The sequence below is a fragment of the Sceloporus occidentalis genome, unplaced genomic scaffold (genome assembly GCF_023333645.1).
Source record: "Sceloporus occidentalis isolate IW3139 unplaced genomic scaffold, rSceOcc1.0.p SCAF_2, whole genome shotgun sequence".
Lineage (NCBI taxonomy): Eukaryota > Metazoa > Chordata > Lepidosauria > Squamata > Phrynosomatidae > Sceloporus > Sceloporus occidentalis.
Genome location: NW_028316982.1, coordinates 171,708,290 through 171,727,236, shown reverse-complemented (window position 1 = coordinate 171,727,236; position 18,947 = coordinate 171,708,290). Strand labels below are relative to the sequence as shown.

The window sequence follows — 18,947 nt, the reverse complement described above, 5'->3', positions numbered from 1 at the left end:
TGCATAAGTAGACTTCAATGGGTCTTTCTCTTCTGTCCACGACATCCCCTTCTCATCTGTTCCAGATTGTCAGCTCTCTGCAGCAACTTTTGGGGGATTGTATAGAGACAAGTTCTCTCCCCATGCCATGAATGGAAGCCATTCTGTCAGCAGTGAGGTTCAAATGGATATATCCCAACACAGTAACTAAATATGCAGCAAAATGAATTCAGAGGAAGGTAGTAAACCCATGAATTAGTGTTCTCCAGCACCTTGGCCAGTAGTGAGGAAGAATGTTTGAATGCTGACTGAGTGACTGATTGATTGATTTTGACCTGCAGCTACAATGTTTGGTTCCAGCTTGTACAGTAAAAAAAAGATGGCACAAAAAGGAACATGATACATAGTTCCTGAGTTAGATGTAGTGAGTTGGAACTTAAAACATAACAAGAGGTGTCTAGTGTTTAATGTAGCCATGGTGATTCTACAATTAAAGGGAAATAGCTGCTATGTTTAGATTGTAAATATCAGGATGCTCCAACCATTTTGTCATGCTAAATCACAGACCAGTGCCAAGCTGACAGAGCAACACAGGCTGTAAGTGGCAACAAGATGTGTATTAGAGAATACAGGGACTTTGGATTAACTGTGAACAATAAAGGCATCGGTCTCTGAGCAGCAAGTACTGGGTGTACTAGACAGGGGGTATCATGCACTCTTGACAGGATCAGAGATGTCTTTACAGAGTTAATTGCACCGGCTGTATAGAGAGTCACAACAGACACCCTGGTTCAGCACAGCACAGCACAAACATAAAGACACACCACAATGCAGTTCTGTAGGGCTCAGCTTTAATTTGTTGTTGTTTCCAACAATAAGCAACACAACATATGTTGATTTACATGTCTAGATTCAAATTTAGAAAGCACCACTGTGCATTCTAAATTTAGGAATGTATATACCGTATCTACTTGACTATAAGTCAACCTCATGTTTAAGTCAAGGATAGGTATTGGGGGCCAAAATTATGAATTTGATATGACCCATGAATAAATTGAGGGTAAAACTTAGAGGCATGTAAGAAATAATATTTATTTAATTTTATTTCAAGGATTTATATCCTACCTTTCTCCCACAATGGGATTCAAGGTGGGATGTAAAGGAAAGCAAAGGAAAGCAGTGCCAAAGAGCTTACAGAATTCCAGCAGGCATAACTGTTCATGCTCACACTAAAGGCTGGATGGATGAGAGAGTAGAGGGGGGTCAGTGCTTCCAGGACACATTACACTCATCCCTTTCACCAAGGGATGGTTCCCTTTTTTTATAAGAGTTAAAGTACAGTACTTACATTAACCCATGGATAAGTCGATTCAGGTTTTTGAGGTCAATTTTTTGACTAAAGTTTCTAGACTTATACAGTACATCCACTCCATACGCAGGCCCACCATACATGGTTTCCAGTTTATGCGTAAGCCATGTGGCAATTAAATGAATGGTGCACGTGCACGCTGCCGCAAGCACAAGCCCCATTATACTGAATGGGGCTCAAGCATATGCGTTATTCACCTTATGCAAGGGGATGTCCAGAACGGATCCCTCACATAAGGCAAGGCTCCTGTACATGAGCATATTAAGTATGTACTGTACAAAAATCTCACCCAAGTGAGGAAGACTGAGACCAAGTGACCAGCCTGTTGTCCAGATGTTCAGTGTTGAAGGGCAACATCAAAGCCACTACTTTTCTTTTGGTTCTTCCCCTTTGCCTTCAAATCCAGGGATCTGAAGTATGTTTTCAAATACCAGGATCCCCTGAGAGACATTCTGTGACAGCTCTTTAAATAGAGAATTTTCCTCTGTAAGTGGCCCTTCTGAGTCTGTCTGACCTCATACTTAGCTTTGCTTCTATACTCCCTGGCTTGAAGGGAATGTTTTTCTGACACTGCCACCTTTTCTCCTCCCACAGGAATTTCCTCTTTTATGTTCAGAGTCAAAAAGATCCTGCCTTTTCCTAGCAGCCCCTCCCTTGCTACCCCCCCCCCTCACCAATCTTCTCATCCTGGCTTTCTCCAACAGGATTTCCCACTTTCCTTCTGTTTTGTCCCAGCATAGTCTCTGTTGTGTATGCTGCAACATCCCACTGCCCCATTGGATGGTGCTGTCACTCCAAAATCTGCTCAGCCCTTTCAGATTTCACCCCCTCCCAACTGTTCACAAAGGCCAAAAAGACTCAGGTGTCCAAGGGTGTCTCTACACTATAGAAATAATGCAGTTTGACATCACTTTAGGTGCTGTAGCTCCATCCTTTTGAATCCTGGGATTTGTCATTTAACAACCATTTATATTATGCTGGTGCCTCATAAGACTACAAATCCCAGGATTGTGTAGAATGGAGCCATGGCAATTTAAGTGGTGTCAAACTGCATAATTTCTACAGTGTAGATGCTCCCCAGATGACTTTCTGGAGTTAATTCCATAGGCAATCTGTCCAGGTAGTGATTTGTCCTGATTTGTACCATATCATTTCACACCAAATCTTGTCTCTTTTCCAACCAGATAATCTTTTTTTTTAGAAATTAGAGGGGCAGCAGTAGCAAGAGGACAGGGGCTGGATGCTGAAGCGGGGGGATTCTTAGTCCATGTGTCCCTGTTCCAGGTCCACACTCTTACCCCCTTCTTTCCCTCCTTTCCCCCTCCAAACACCTCCTTTTTATAAACTCCGTCTAAAATCTTGGAAGGAAATCTTCCAAAGTAAAGTCGAAGGCTTTCATGGCCAGCATCCATAGTTTTTTGTGTGTTTTTCGGGCTATGTGGCTATGTTCTAGAAGAGTTTCTTCCTGACGTTGTTTCACCAGCATCTGTGGCTGGCATCTTCAGAGAGACTGCTTATTTCTCTGAAGATGCCAGCCCCAGATGCTAGTGAAACGTCAGGAAGAAACTCTGCTAGAACATGGCCACATAGCCCGAAAAATCCACAAAAAACTATAAAAATCTTCCAAAGATATCCCCTCTTTTCCCCACTCTTATACCTCTTGGTGTTTTCAACTTTTAAAACTTTCACTAGTGTTGTAGCACTAAACTGTTAGTCCCTGCACTCAGAAAAATCCCCCCCTCTTTCACATACATATTACCCTGAGAATTCAAGTGGAGCAAAATTTTCAAAAATGCCCCCTGCTTTTCCACCTTTTAATATTTTAATTTAAAAAAAAAACACTTTCTCTAGAGCCTTAGTGATAAACTATTAGATTCCTGTGGTCAGAAAAGTCATCCTTTTGTGCACATGTACAAACTAGAACTCAAATGACATCTCTCCTCCTTTTCCCAATCTTACACCTTCAGTCTTAGGCTGCTGCCACCCTGCAGAATTAATGCAGCTTGACACTACTTTAAATGTCACGACTCCATCCTAGGAAATCCTGGGGATTGTCCTGTCCCTTGTAGTTTGTTGTGACACCAGAAATCTCTGAAAGAGGATAAATATCTCACAGAACTACAAATTCCAGAATTCCATTTCACTAAGCTATGGCAGTGAAAGCGGTGTCAAACAAACTGCATTAATTCAGCAGTATTGATGAAGGCAGGGATTTGAATTTTCTAAGCATAGGAACCTACTATTTTAACACAAGGACTCTACAGATAGTTTAAAAGGGGGGTGGAAGTGAAAAACCCAGGAATGGAGATGGGGATGTCACTGAAAGTTTTCTTCCACTTGAGTTCTCAGGTGGTGTGTCTCCCTCAAGAGATAACTAGTAGGACTGGAGTGTTTTGGAAGATGGCACATCTGTAGCTCAGTGATGTGGCCCTGGCACTTTGCACTGCTCAGCCTCTCAGCAAATGTTTTATGGCCCCTGGAAACAACGTTGATCACCCACTCTGTGACAGACATTCAAGGTTGCTGAAATGAGTATCTAGCTTGGGGGGGGGGCAATTAGCTTACACGTTGTAAACTGCTTAGAGACTGCTTAGTTCAGTATGAAGCAGTAGAGAAACATAGCTACCATTTCTATTGCAAGGGAACTCCAAGACTCTGCCCTGTTCTCGAAACCAGGCTATGTTGGAAATGCAACAAGGAAGTACGATACTTTTATCATGTCTGGTGGAATTGTGATAAAGCCAGAGAATATTGGAAACAAATGCATACACAGATCCAGGAGATACTAAAAATCAAAATTCCGTTGTACCCCCAAGTTTCATCTATTAAATATGATCACAGATAAGGCTATAAAAAGGAAATATGAAACGATAGTATTATACATGGTTTCAGCTGATAGAATACTATTTGCAGCAAAGTGAAAGAGTGAGTATTGTCCAGACATAAAAGAATGGCTTTTTAAAATGTACAAATTTATGGAAATGAATAAATTAACCAAATTATTACAAGGAAATACAGTGGACCCTTGTTATACGCTGGGGTTTGGTTCCAAGATCTCCTGTGGATAACAAAATCTGTGGATGCTCAAGTCCCATTAAATATAATGACACAGCAAAATGGTGTCCCTTATAAAAAATGGAAAATCAAGGTTTAATATTTGAAATGTATACTTTTTGAACATTTTCAAACCGTGGAGGCTTGAATCCATGTATAAAAAAATCTGTGTATAAGAAGGGCCAACTGTACTTTGGATCTATTTCAAAAACAATGGGATCTCTTTATTAGTTACTTAAAAGAACATAAAAACCCTAGTTATGCAATTGGAGTAGAATGAACATTTGTACTTCATTGTTTAGACATTTCGGCTGACGTGTTAAGTCACACATGACATGATATGATAGTTATTTAGAAAGCGTTCTTGTTTTATATTGATAGATTATACTTGGAAAAGAAGCACAAGACAAGGAAGTCAACTTTTTAGATTTGTGTTGTTAGACTTTGTTAGAAATTTTGTGATAGATATGGCAAGTGTCACTGTCTACATTGATTTGTTTTCTATGGTTTTATTTTTGGGATTTTTTTGTCTTTTTTATTTCTTTGTTAGCGGTTGTTGTATGTTGTTTATTTTGATGTAGTTGTTATATAGTGTTGTGTAAGCATATTGTTATATAGAATATTCTTCTCTCTTTTTTAATACTGAATAAATGAAATAAAGAGTATTTAAGAAAGAAAGAAAGAAAGAAAGAAAGAAAGAAACTAGGCTACTCTACTTCTGCACATACCCATCAGTTTTGGTTCCCCAGCTTCTATGACTAATACTGTGGCTCTCAACCTCTGGACTGCTAATCAGCCACAAGGCTTCTCATTTCCCCAAGTGAATTATGACATTGGGTTGTCTAATTAGGGTTGCTGAACCTCTTCTGAACAAATCTTGCCAAGAAAACCCCATGATAGGGTCGCCTTAGGGTCACCATAAGAGGAAATAACTTGAAGGCACACAACACACAAAGTGAAATCTGCAGATGGCTGCTGTATCTTTAACGGTTGTGTAGAGGAAGGTATTTTAGCAGTTATTGCTTGTCATGTAACCAGGTAACAAGCAATTTGCTATTGTGCGCCTTCACATCCTTTCCAACTTATGGTGACCCCATGGTTTAGGGTCATCATGGGGGTTTTGGAGGCTGAGAGTATATGACTAGCCCAACGTCATTCAGGGAATTTCTATGGCTGAGCAGGGAATCAAACCCTGCTGAAATTCCCTATTCTACACAACCTTTAAATATACATAAGCTGTTTTCAGTCTAGCAGGCTTGTGAGGAGGGAGATGATTCTGAGCCCAGGAGCCTACTGGTTTAATGCTAAGGCTCTAGAGACAGGATTTGAAAAAAACAACCATATTAGATAAGCCATCAATAAGTAAATAAAAACATTTTGAATCTTCTTCAAACCATTTGAAGGCTTCTTCTAAAATGCATTTAGGGATTAATTTTTCTTTCTTTCACCAGCCTTCATTTTTCTTACAATTTCCATTTTGATGGCCAAACTTACAGATCTATACTTTTTAAAACATGCTAAGGTTACTTGTAAGTTAGGCTTATCTGCTTTCCCCCTTTTGTCTCTCTACTTTACTGTTCACACCTTGTCTGTTGTAGGCAAACACAAACAACTACAATAGGATTGACTAGAGTAATATTCCATTATTTCCTAGCTCAAACTTTATTGCACTGTTTACTGTAGACACACTGCTGCAGCCTGACACCAGGCTTCTCCAACATTACTTCTCCATCCTCCCAATGCTGGTCCTGCTAAAAAAAATGACCACCTAGATAGAGGACTAGGAGAGGAAAGGGGGCTAGGTAGGAATAAAAATATTTTGTAAAAAGGCCCTTCCTTGTCAGAGGCTTTGTTTACTGAAATATGCCTGTACTCCTACAACTGCTCATTTGTGGATTACCAGCATTGTTTTACAAACAGAGCACTCTATCTTACTCAGTCATTCTTAAGCATGGGTAAATCCTGCTTCATAAATTATTAAGGTGCTGTGGTTGCTGCTTCTGCTTGGCTGATAGTAGCAAAAAATAGTGGTGGTAAGAGTTTGACTGTTTAATAGTGTTTTTCCAATTACTTTCATTAAATGGAGAGGAAACGAGATGAGAAAAGCAGTATAATCAGCACAGTCCCCAGAGGAACTTTGCATGGTCAGATCTGTGGAAAGGGACCAACATCTAATGTTTCTTGAATTCACAGTTCATATTCCTGTATTATAATGCAGTAATACAATAATCACAAATATTCACATTATGTGAGTGATCATGTCCATTATTTCCCTCAGCAAAAAATATTACTGCCCTTAAGTTTAAGGAGGTATAAAGAAAAGTTTAGAAATGGTTCTGGTGACTTACAGTATACATCTGATCCAGACATTTATAAACAATAGTAATCTGATTCTCATCAAATGTACAAAATTTGTAGCATGAACTTTCATAGACTTGAGCCTAATTCCTCAGATGCATGTTTACATGTATGCATCCAAGGAAGGAGACCACTAGAGCCAAATAAGGTCCTGGTTAAAAATCCTTTCTACTCCTGAGAACAAGTAGTAAACATGGAGGAGGTGGGGCAAAACAATTATGAGTAAACAATATATACACACATACTTCTATCATATAGCATACCTTCCAACTTTTCACAGATGAAAACTGGAACATGTATCAGCAGATAACATTGGAATGTGGTTGAGAAGGTAAAAGTTATTAATGAGGAACAACAGACAAACTAGCAGAGGCTGCAACAGTTTGCTTTTGCCTGAGTCTATAGAGAAGGGAAAAATGCTACCACCTCTTCTCCTTTCTACCCTGCTGAGTTAATTGAGTGCATTTTAAACTCAATTTGCACCATTTGAAGCAAATGGAGGATGAAGCAGGAAATTAGGAGGAGGAAAGAGAAACTGGAACATTTTAAAAGCAGCTGAAAAGGTGAGATAACAGAGGATTAATAGGGACCATCCCTACCAAATCAGGATAGTTGGAGGTATAGCATATAGCCAGGGGTGGCAGGGTAGATCAGAAGCTAAATGATCATGGACTAAATGAATTACAGAGGCCATTAGTTCATTTCCCTCACTTAAAGACTTGCTCTGATTAGACGAACAGCCACTAGTTTCACACTCAGCAATGATATGGTTTCAGCTTGCAGTATCTCCTACATGCTGGACTGAACCTTCCTCTGGCAGTGTAAATACAAACAGATACTCCACATATAACTGGGAGCCTGGTCTTAACAGGCCCTTTTCTGAGACAAGAGCCATCTTAGCAAAGCATTGTTTTATTTATTACACATACATGCAAATAAATTCAAGAAATTCTTGCACATACAGAAGAAATAAGTGTCTACTAAATAACATTATTTTATTTATTTGATTTGATTTTTCCCATTATGGGATCTGGAGTGGCCTTAAAACCTGGAAGATAAAAGAAGCAGGTTCTTCTCAGTTCCTTCATCTCCCACAAGCTTCTATCTCAAATATTATGAAAATCAGTAAAAAAAAAAAAAAAAAAAAAAACACCCCAAACTAGGAAGTGCCAGTTTCTGACACTTCCTCTCCCCTTCTTCAGACATCTGAAGGCTGTATAAACTGCATCTTAAAAGTATGGAGAGAGGTTCTATTATATAACTTTAGGGCAGGAAACGCAATAGAATTTTAATGTAAAATGTTCATGTATTGCTTTTTTTTCCAATGAATTCAAAAACTCAGTGAAAGCTAATTTACCCTGATAAACTTCTAGCCACTACTACAAGTGGCTCCAGGAAGTGTCGCTATAAATTAACATGGTTAAGTGGACAGTTTCTTTTGTGCTGAAACAAACAGTGTTGTGGTACATAACAGATCTTTAGTGAGCATGGTAATTGAGTGTCTAGGAGGCCTCTAAACTGAAAAATTGAAAGTGTATAATATCAAGCAAATAGTCCTCTAGCTGAAGGGAAACTAAGGGAATTTATATATAGAGAGAGTCTGTTACAGCTTTTAAAGCATGAAGGAGGTGGACAAGAAGTGTTGTGACCTTCATGCAATCTTGGAAGACCAGACACTCCTACCATGCTGTATCACTGGGGAATTTTTTTAATGGTCTGCAAAATCCTCCCCAAACAGCCCCTGGTGAAAGTGGCAATTTCACCATGTATATAAAATAGATTACTCATGACCTTTTCAAGCATACAGTGATGCATGCTTTGCTCGAAAGAAAGGTAAGAAAAGAGGTTGTTTCTGTTCATGATCTCAGCTTCTGTGGAGCAGAGGCTGTTCTTGCTCAGCCCTGTAGTTAATGGAGAACGAGAGAGAACTATGTCACAACAACTAATCCCTGCCCCAGTGAAGACAGATGTTCAAGTTTCTTTCTGAACCCCTCTGACCCTATAGCAGTTGGTTCTTAGTGAAGCCAGCAGCTTTAGCTATTTTTCCTCATGCAAAGAGATACTTGCTACTTATCTCTAGCTACTACTAGTGGAAAACAGCAAAGACTTGGAACAGTTACTGAAGAAAGTCAAAGATGAAAGTGCTAAGGCAGGCTTAATGTTGAACATAATAAAGAAAACAAAAATAATGAGTACAGAAAATTCACGTAAATTCAATTTAGATGATGAAGAAATAAAGTAAAAGAAAAGTAAAAGAGGTGTTTGCCTAGAAATGGTAAAAGAGGTACCTTAGTGATTGAACTCAAGAAATCAGATGAAGACTGGAATTGGGAAGGGCAGCTATGAAGGAACTATACAAGATCCTAAAGTTCAACGCTATCAAACTGACCTGCTAGGAAAGGTGGAGGTAGTAGAAAGAGAGGAAAACTGAGGAACCTCATGCTGCCAACTTCTTTCTTTCAGTTAGTCTCAAAGGTGCTACATGGTCTCTCTACATACTAACTCATAAAGTTAATGGCTCAAATTGGAAGAGTTTGCAAAAGCCATATATGCCACTTTGAGCTCCCTGGAAGAAAGGCAGGATGTAAATGAAACAATTAATAAATAAGCACTGGACTAAAAACTGTCTTGAAGTACAGAACATGTAAGCTTTTTGCTGTTTACTGAAAAGTTAAATGACTCCTTTGTTTTATTCCTTGGCTAATTCCCTTTGAAAATATGTTAAACTGACCATACTAACAACAGGAAAGAAATTATTCAAGTTACTTTCACTGTCATAAAAAGTGACCCTGATTAATCCAGCATGAAACTTCCCCAAGTCTGACATTGCAGTGTATGCATTCTTCAGATATACCCTTTGCTGGCTTGTGTCTCATATGGACAATTCTGTAGTACATACTGCCTATGGCAAAAGTGAGAGGCTATTAAATTCTTCTTTGGAGAGGCATTTAAATGTCAGCATTCAGGTTTTTTAAAAAAAGGGTTTTGATTTCATACCCTGCAATATATCTTCTTAATCCACACATGATATTCATCTTACAGAGAGAAAAAAATATTCAAAGGAATATAGTTTCTATGGTGTTTATCACACTGAGGTTTTTGCAGCTCAGATCTGGGGTGACTCCTGGTTCAGCTATGCGAATTCACATCGTAATGTGAGTGTTTTATCACACCTGTTTGCCCTTACGTTGCTCTTCCAAATTGAGGGGGAATCTAATCCAAGGCAAGTAACAGATTCATGCAAAGTGGAGTGAGTAAAAATTGTATTACCACACCGGTGCATACCATGCGAATTCAATGATTCAAACCGGCACACTTGCACATGCTCAGTGGGGGTCTGAACGCATCATGACCTTGTATGTTTCTGGGGTAAAAAGGGGCGCAAGTTCTTGTTCTGTTTCATGTGATTGCGTGAATATTTGCCTCGTGAATATTTCTGTGTCTTCTTCACCCTTTATTTTCCCTTCCATTTCAGCAATTTCAACACACACATACACACACACACACACACACACACACACACAGACAGATATCTGTTTATTCACATTCATGCACATACACACATATATGTATTCCCCAAAAATGAGTTGCCCTGAAAGTGAAAGGACCACCGAAAGGAAATGGGGGGAAATTACAGCACCGCATCATGGGAAATTTGCAACCCAGGGAGTTTGCGGTGGTGTACCAGAGCAGAAGCAAAGTTGCATTCCACACCAGACCAATTTGGAGTGAAATCGAAGTGATCTTGGAAGCTATTTCTGTGAATTCGCTTGTTACTGATTTCACCAAAATGAGGGGTCACTTTGGAATCACTGCAGAAGCACCATGGAAGGAGCCCCCATAGAAAGGAATTGCGTGTGATAACACATCACGTTATCACGTGAATTAACATCGTTGGACCTGAGCTGCAAAAAGCTGCAAAAACCTCCATGTGTTGAGTGCTGAGATTTCTGTTGGAAAGTGGGAGGGATTTCATCATCTGATTTATTCACTCTGCCTGCAGTCCTATGTTACACTTACCCACAGAACATTATAGGATTTAACATTAATGATGAAGAATGGGGGACCTGAAATGTCTACCAGAAAGATCTGTAACAACATTGTGTCATGTAGCATGCTCCTATTTGGTATTCCAGCTGGATGGCTCTTCCATCTTCTAGGATATTCTATTCTTGATTTTCTGTTCCCTGATTTTCTCAACATTCAGCAGAATCCTGTGTCCACTGACAGCCCTCCTAACCATTCCATAGCTGATGGAAAGTGGGAGCAGGAGGGCCAAAATTTATTTTTCTCTAGCTAAATGCAAAATGATTAACTCATCCACATGTGGAAGACACCAGTGGATGATGTAATCATTTTGTATCTGGCTAGGAGGGCATAGCCAGACATCCCTCCAATCCCTCACACTATCCACCAACCAAAGAATAGGGGAGGCTGCAGTTACCCAACACTAAGTTTGTGGGGGTATTGAATGGTCAGCTGCAGTGTAGTGCTGCAGGCACAAATACCACACTGGATTGTGCCAAACAGGATTTCAACTGTTGTTTCCTCTCAAACAGATTAGGGTGGCTAGGTGGGTGACTTACTGAAGGTACAGGAGCCCTGTCCTCTTTAATATATGACCATTTTGCAGATGATGACTTGACCTAATGGATGAATTGTGTCATTTTGGCAACATCAGGCCTCGAGTAATTGGTGCAGGGACAATTAATTTGCTATATTAGCATATACACGAGTGGTGCCCTGGAACAGAATGTTGCATCCTAAAGTGTGCCTGCTCTGATGACTTTTCCGATTCTTCTTTCCAGTTTTTCTTCCTCCACTCTTAGTCCACCTTCTGTGGCCAAGAAATATACTCAATCCTCATTGGGGATTCTGATGGGGTGGGGATGTGTTTCTTTTTGTTTTGCTTCCTCCCTCTTCCGTTTTCATTTTGACTGAAGAGGTTGACATATATGTGCATAATCCTTGCTACTGCCCCCCCCCCCCCAAATGTGATATCTATGGGCAGCCACCTCTATTATCAGCCACCTCTAGGGACAGTTTAAAGTGTCTTCTTAATATGAGCCATAATTTGACCTAGCCAAACCCTTTTTTGTATTTGTGTATCTCTTTCTCCAGCCTGCTTAAATATCCTAAGGGCAGTAAATCCTGTCTGATCTTGGAATCCAAGCAGGGTCATCACTGGTTAGTACTTGGATGGGAGACCACCAACAAATACCAGGTGCTGTAGGCAATATTTCAGAGGAAGAAACTGGCAAAACGACCTCTGAGTATTCCTCACCTAAGAAAACCCTATGAAATTCATGAAGTTGTTAAGTCAGCAGGAGACTTGAAGGCATATACACACAATCTCTTTCTCCACATTCTTGCTCAGACCCTCTTTTTAATCATTTCATCATGACCTTTTTTTTTTAATTTCCAGCCACTCCCATTACACCTCCCATTCAATTGTCAGCTTTCCTCATTTCTCTCAGTGTGCAAACCTTTGGTGCATAAAGGTGCTGGGCTCCTATCTTCTTCAGCTTCTGGCTACCTTGCAGTGATATTTAACACAGTGGTTGGGATTAGAATCATAGAGTTGGAAGAGACCACAAGGGCCATCTAGTCCAATCTCCTGCCATGCAGGAAATCTCAATCAAAGCATCCCTGACAGATGGTCATCCAGCCTCTGTTTAAAGACCTCCAGGGAAGGAGACTCCACAACACTCCAAGGGAGTGTGTTCCACTGTCAAACAGCCCTTACTGTCAGGAAGTTCCCCCTAATGTTGAGGTGGATTGTGCCATTTTGGCTACATAGAGGCCTTTGCCGTTAGCACTCCTACCCAGTTGTCACATTTTCTTATTTCTCCCAATGGAATTTTGACACTGCTTTAACTGTCACGACACTGCTTTAACCCCATGCTATGGATTCCTAGGATTTATAGTTTGCTGTGGCACCAGAGCTGTCTAACAGAGAAGGCTAAATATCTCACAAAGCTACAAATCCCAGAATTCCATAGCACTAAGCTATTGCAGTTGAAACAGTGTCAAACTGCATTATTTCCGCAGTGCAGATTCAGCCTGAGAGTATGTAATAGCTTTATTGGTGATGCATAGATAGAAACTGATGCAAAAACTGAAAATATAATAAAAAATGTTCTCACATCCCTTCAGCTGAAACTTTGCTACATCCTCAAAAGCAAATGGTCCCCAAGTCTGCACTCCTTACTTTATTCACTTTACTCTGGACTGAACTTCAGTCTGTGGGCATGATGCCAATGTTTCCTAAGACCAGGACAGAGGAAATCTCTCACAGTTGGGGGTTATATACCTTAACCAGGTAAGCCTTCTAGAAGCTACAGTATGAGATGATGCTCAGAGATTCCTCCCTCCTCTTTCCCCCTGAAATTGAAAGAAGAGGAAAATTTCTGCTCTCAGAGAGAGCACCAGGACTACTATAATGAATCACATTGGCTGCATCTCTGTTTACCTTTATGTCCAAGGCCTCTTTACTAAGTAAATCAACGAGAGTTCAAAAAATGTTATGGAACATGGGCTTTAAGCCAGGCTAGTTCACACACAAACACATATATGTGTGTGTATAGTTATAACAAATGCATACGGGACTGATGACAAGCCATACTACTAAAATCTCCTTGCCAGTATGCCCATACAGCTTTCTAAACCTGAATGCATTGAAGGGTGAAATGTGGGATCAGACCAGCACATTTCACTGCTTAAGTCAAGCTTAACAATACCCAAAGGCAGCCAGGTTATTTTGGTACTTGAGGCAGAAAATCCCACAAGAAGGAAGAAAGTCCCTCTTCCTTTACCTGGCAATAAGAATACAATAATTACTTCTCTTTCATAAGACCCCAAATCTGCTACTCAAGGCAACTAACATATCCTTGTCATCATTACTGCGTGCTTCCAAATCATTTCTGATGTATGGTGACCCGAAGGCAAACCTGTCATGGGGTTTTCATGGCAAGATGTGTTCAGAGAGGTTTTCCATTGTCTTCCTCTGAGGCTAAGAGCATGTGATTTGCCCAAGTTCACTCAGGGGTTTCATGGCTAAGCTAGAAACTGAATCCTGGTCTACAGAGTCATAGGCCAATACTCAAACTACTACACTTGTTTGGCTCTCCAGCTTAATGTTAAGGATGACCATAGGGCAGGACATTTGTGCACAATGGCTCAAGATTTCCTCTCCACATTTATGGGCCAGTTGTGTTCACTTACATCAGCATGTATGCAGTTCCTTTTCATACTCAGCAATGATTGACCAAGGCAGTATGTGGTCAGTGTGTGCATTGCTGGAGGGTAGCTGTGAACCAGATATCATGCATCATACAACTCTTTCGTGCCTTTTTTGTTTACTCATTTGACCCTGTCCATTACCACCATAAAGTTATGAAACATATTCAGGCAGTACAACAAAATCCATAAAAGATCCCAAAATAAAATTTAAAAAAATACCCCAAACCTTTATTGACCAACCAAAATGCTCAAAATATATCATGCAAGCTTTCAAAGCTTCATTGGCGGTTTCATTAGACAGAGATGTTAAAAGCCATTAGAAAAGTGCTAATGTTAGAGTCACAGGCTTACATTTTGTCGAAAATGTTACTTCTGTTGTCAGTGAAGATGGTTTGGAAGGATCTTAATGCAGTAGAGGCTACTCCCTTTCCTGGCCTACTGGAGACAAAGGACAAAAGATAATAAAAGACAGGCAATAAAATGTAAACTCCATTAGCAACAGAAAATTAACAAGGTTATGAAGTTAGACTCAGAATTGTGTGAAACATGGTGTTACTGCAGGGTCTGCACTGTTTTCCTTGCTCATTTCATTTCCCTAAGCTATTTTGATTTCACTTTCACAGAGCAGTTTGCAAAATCCACACAGCTTTTTTGGCTTGATGCACTTCTGTGGAAGAGCCATGGTGGGCCTTTCTCATCTTTGCTCTTCTATTAGTGCAAAAGACAGTACATTATTTTTGTCCAAAGCCACAGATATATCTTTTTGACTGTTCCAACTTAGTTTTTAAAGCCTGTATTAAGTACTTCCCTGAGAAGAAGCAATACATCTTAAACATAGGCCCAAGGGCACACAGGAAAATGTACAGAGGGATAGTTTCTGCATAGACAAATACTGTAAAGCAGTGGTTCCCAACCTGTGGGTCTGGACCCCTTTGGGGGTCGAATGACCCTTTCATGGGGGTCGCCTAAGACCATTGGAAAACACCTATTTAATTATAGTTATGAAGTAGCAACAGAAATAATTTCATGGGTTTGGGCCACCACAACATGAGGAACTGTATTAAAGGGTCGTGGCATTAGGAAGGTTGGGAACCACTGCTGTAAAGGATCATGCTTGCTATATAACATTTAAAAAATAATAATAATCAAAAATAAAAAGGGTGAAATTAGCACATGCCGAGGATAAACAATGCTGAGCTACAACATTGCTAATGTAATTGTATTCCAAACAATTATTGCTAAGGCCCTAAACAATCATTTTAATTGGAAGAAAACTGTCCAAATCCTGAGACTAAAGCCAATATATTGATGCAACTGCTGATCGACCATCAGCCTTTGCAGAGATGATTGTTTGCAAATTGCGATTTCATCAATGGGCGCTAACAAGGTGATATTTCTGATAGCTGGGAAATGAGATTCTTATTGGAGATTTGAGTAGATAACTTCTCTCTAGTTGTGGTGTTGGGAGAAGAAAAAGGGAGGGATAATGTTTACAGAATAGATGCTTACAGTGTGGGAAACAGCTGAGAGCTTCCTGCCAGTTAGCTGGATCTGAGGAGGGACTAATACCACATCAGTAGATTTGCTGCCTACTGAAGAATTAGCTGTTTGCTTCTGCAATCCTCTGCTTTCACATTTGTGAATAAAACAGATATTACAAAGGCACCACAAGTCTCAGATGATTTTTCATCCAACCCCGCCACCCCAGCCCTATAGCAAAGCCCCAGGATTTCCTACCAGTTGATAAAATGACAGCTACCCTTAAGTCTGGAATCAAAAGTCAGCAAAGCAATTGGGTATGATGTTTACTTAGAGAGGAAATGTGAACTGGTGAATAACTGGTAGGGTTAGCATCCTGATAGAAGGGCTCCTGCATATACAACCATATGTGCTTAAGGCCCCTTTGAGACCAATACCAGACATGTAGAGCAGCATGGATATTGGATGCAGCACTAGCCTGTTTGTGCATGGGAGCTTTTTTTTTACATGATCATACAATGCCCAAAGGAGGCTGCTGAAATGCTGGCATTTGACAGCCAAATTGTATCCAAATTCTAAAGGTGCTGAAGGGATGGGAATGAGGTGTATTCTTTCCACATCACCACAGGACATATGAAGAGCTCTTGTTTCAAAACAAACATGCATAAGTAACTAGAGAGCTCAATAAATTGTCATTTATTGCTGGAATACTCTACCAGATCTATCATAACTATTCACCATCAGACTTACATAACTACACAGCAACTCACAATCTAACCCCTGCAATTCCTACTCACCAGGAATTAGCCAATACAGTTGACAAGTGTGTTCATCTTTTGCTCTGGAAGCAACTGACACTGTCTTTTGTGAGTGATCTCTAGTGCAAGTGACCCTTTTACTGGGCAGTCATCCTGCCTCAATCATGGAATTTAATGACAGGGCCAATGTCATCAGCTTCCATTTCTAATCTAAAGCATTCCAAAGTCGTCTCTCCTAGATTTTGGAATGATTAGTGTCCCAGTGCCACATGGTCAGAAGAGGGGCCTGCCTGCACAGATATTCCTCCATACCATATCAACTCAGAACAACACGAACAACATCTTGATAAAATGAAAGCCTGTGAATAATATTACTATACTTTTCAAAAAAAATTCCTCCTGTATGATTTTTAACACCTTTTCCTGATGAAAAAGCCAGTGGAGCTTCAAAATCTTGCATCGTGTATTTTGTGCATTTCGGTTGACTCAGTAAAAGTATCACTGTTTTGTAGATTTTGAATGTTATTGTACTTCCTTCTATTTTATATTGTTCTTATTAACTGCCGTCAAGTCAACTTTGACTCATGCCAACCCTAGACTAGAAAGCTGGGCCAAAACTAACAAAATGAAATTCAACACAGAGAAATGTAAGATACTGAACTTAGGGAGGAAAAATAAAATGCACAGATATAGGATGAGGGAAACCTGGCTGAATGAAACTAAGTGTGAAAGGGATCTAGGAGTCCAAGTAGACCACAAGTTGAACATGAGTCAACAGTGTGATGTGGCAGCTAAAAAGGCCAATGCAATTTTAGGCTGCATCAATAAAAGTAGAGTGTCTAGATCAAGAGAAGTAATAGTGCCACTGTACTCTGCTTTGGTCAGGCCCCATCTGGAATATTGTGTTGTTCTGGGCACCACAATTCAAAAAGAACATTGAGAAACTGGAGTGTGTCCAAAGGAGGGCAACTAAAATGGTGAAGGGTCTGGAAACCATGTCCTATGAGGAATGACTAAGGGAGCTGGGGATGTTTAGCCTGGAGAAAAGACGGTTAAGAAGTGATATAATAGTCCTATTTAAATATTTGAAGGGATGTCATACTTGGGAGGGAGCAAGCTTGTTTTCTGCAGTTCCAGAGAACAGGACCCGGAACAATGGATGCAAGCTCCAGGAAAAGAGATTTCACCTCAACATTAGGAGGAACTTCCTGACAGTAAGGGCTGTTCGACAGTGGAACACACTTCCTCGGAGTGTAATGGAGTCTCCTTCTTTGGAGGTCTTTAAACAGAGGCTGGATGGCCATCTGTCGGGGATGCTTTGATTGAGATTTCCTGCATGGCAGGGGGTTGGACTGGATGGCCCTTGTGGTCTCTTCCAACTCTATGCTTCTATGATTCTATGAATGAGAGACATCCAAGTCACCCTATTACCAGCAACTGTGTTCAGGTCTTGCAAATTCAGGGCCATAACTTTCTTGACTGGGTCTATCCATCTGTAATGTGGTTTTCCTCTTTTCCTATTACCTTCTACCTTACCAAGCAGCATCGTCTTATCTAGTGATTCATGTCTTCTCATGGTATATAAACTGTGATAATTGCTATTATAAATATTCCTAATCTTCATTGTACTGAAATAACCATTTTGCCTTCGTTTGCCCCACTCCCCACCTCTTTTTGACAACCACCTCACCTTGCTGCCCTGTTCCATTGCCCATCACATGGTTGGAGGCCCCCTCAGCCATCTCACTCAGCTAGCTCTACTTCCCTCTCTGGGTCTATTGCCCTTTTTCCTGTTGTCTCTCTTCCTCTGGACAGTCCACTGGGCTGGATTTCAACTAGTGAACCTTTTCCCTTGGCACAAAGATTCTTCATTTGTTGAATTTTCAGCTGTGCTGATAACTTTCCATGTTTCTGGTTGTAGGTTAGGGAAAAAAGACAGAAAGGCAGGTGAGTGACAACTTATTGTAATATTATCAGATGGTTTTGCCACGTAATTTGCTGCCCAAATACACTTTGGGTCCACCCCCACTTCCAGGAGGGCTCTGGCAGCCATTTCTTCAAGCCGGAAAACTCCCAGATCCAAAAAGAGTTGGGAGGAGCGGCACTGGAAGCAGGGATGGACCCGGGATGTATTTGGGCAGCAAAAACTGTCTGATAAGATCAGGATGCTGCCTGAATTCAGATTTAATCCGGATAGAGGTAAGATGAATTAAAATGCCATGGGATAAACTCCTGTCATTTGATATAATTGATCTCCATTGTGTTTGATTTTGTATGTGATCTAAATCCTGTAGTGGATTAGCATTTGCGGTTTGCAAAACATGACATAACTAATCTCTTTGGCATGAGTGCAGGAAGTCATGTTATGTATTAATGTATTTTTTAAATATTGGTATGTTAAGGAAGGCAAACCCTTTCTGATCAAATATTGCCAAGAAAATCCCATGAGCCAGAAATGACTTGAAGGCACACAACGTTAAGTGCTCCACATGTGCAATTATATATTTATGCAAAGACATGGTTTACCTACCAGTTACATACAGAATTGCCTTCTCCCATACAATCCACCCTGTACACTTGGGTCCTCTGGAAAACATTTGCTTCAACTGGCTAGGACTAGACTGGCAAGTTTCACAGCAGACTTTTTTGTCTGCTGCCCCCAGATTGTGGTATGACTTGCCAGAGGTTATTACTGTATTTACCTCTTG

At 40.3% G+C, this 18,947-nt stretch overlaps 1 long non-coding RNA gene across 3 annotated transcripts in view; it reads right to left on the bottom strand.

Annotated features, from left to right (window-relative positions):
- LOC149319332 (uncharacterized) overlaps window positions 1-18,947 on the bottom strand; it is a 77,435-nt gene that overhangs the window by 56,753 nt on the left and 1,735 nt on the right. For 2 of the 3 annotated variants that reach the window (XR_016280174.1, XR_016280176.1), the window contains exons 2-3: window positions 17,930-18,150; window positions 14,354-14,440 (exon numbers count right to left, since the gene is read on the bottom strand). This is a non-coding gene — a long non-coding RNA (uncharacterized LOC149319332). The remainder of the gene's footprint in view (window positions 1-14,353; window positions 14,441-17,929; window positions 18,151-18,947) is intronic. The other variant, XR_016280175.1, reaches the window with a different exon arrangement.